Genomic DNA, 1,121 nt, shown 5'->3' with positions numbered 1-1,121 from the left:
GAACACATGTACAGCCATGGCTGATTCATGTGAATGTATGGCAAAAACCACCATAATATTGTAAAGTAATTAGCCTCCAATTAAAATAAATAAATAAATTTTAAAAATGTTTGGTGTTTGAGGGCACAAAGAATTTTTTGACACTAATTTCTGGCAAAATTATGATTAGGAACAAATAATTTATTTAACTATCATAAGATGAAATGTGATGTTTCTGATATTTGAACTGAAATTAAATTACAGAATTTAATCGGACTGAGTTGAGGAACACTTTTGAGCTTTAATATGTCTATATCTCTAAATATATAGTAAAGTTCTCCCTCCTGTACAATCATGATCTGACCACTAAGCAAACCAAGCAGACTTCATTAACTACATGTAACAGGTGATAGAGATTTCACAGAACTAGTAAAAAAAAAGAAAAAAGTCTAATAAATAGCGGAAACATGAGCAACAAAAACCATAACCACAACAAAACTTGAAAAGTGGGGGAAATTTGATGTTCAGAGTTTTCACTTTATATTATTTAAAACATTCCATTTCAAATAAAAAAGAGAGACACATGCAAGAAATACAAAGAAATCATATGGCCCATATACAGGAAAAAACAGCAGTGTGGGACTTTGTGGTAAGTCCAATGTGGGACTTACCAGGTAAATAATTTAAATGAGCTTTTATAAACAAACTCAAACAATTAAAAAAACTCATCTAAAGAATTAAAGAAAATTATGGGAATCATGTCTCACCAAATAGAAAACATCAAGAAAGATATGTGAATCATAAAAAATGTCAGATGGAAACTATGTTGAAAAGTACAGTAACTGAAATAAAAATTCAGTTTTTATTACTGGAAATAGAACTGCCTTATGATCCAGCAATCCCACTGCTGGGCATACACACCGAGGAAACCAGAATGGAAAGAGACACGTGTACCCCAGTGTTCATCACAGCACTGTTTATAATAGCCAGGACATGGAAGCAACCTAGATGTCCATCAGCAGATGAATGTATAAGAAAGCTATGGTACATATACACAATGGAGTATTACTCAGCCATTAAAAAGAAAACATTTGAATCAGTTCTAATGAGGTGGATGAAACTGGAGCCTATTATACAGGTGA

Source organism: Bison bison, unplaced genomic scaffold (genome assembly GCF_000754665.1).
Source record: "Bison bison bison isolate TAMUID 2011002044 unplaced genomic scaffold, Bison_UMD1.0 scf7180017845771, whole genome shotgun sequence".
In the NCBI taxonomy this organism is placed as follows: domain Eukaryota; kingdom Metazoa; phylum Chordata; class Mammalia; order Artiodactyla; family Bovidae; genus Bison; species Bison bison.
This window is presented reverse-complemented; position numbering follows the sequence as displayed.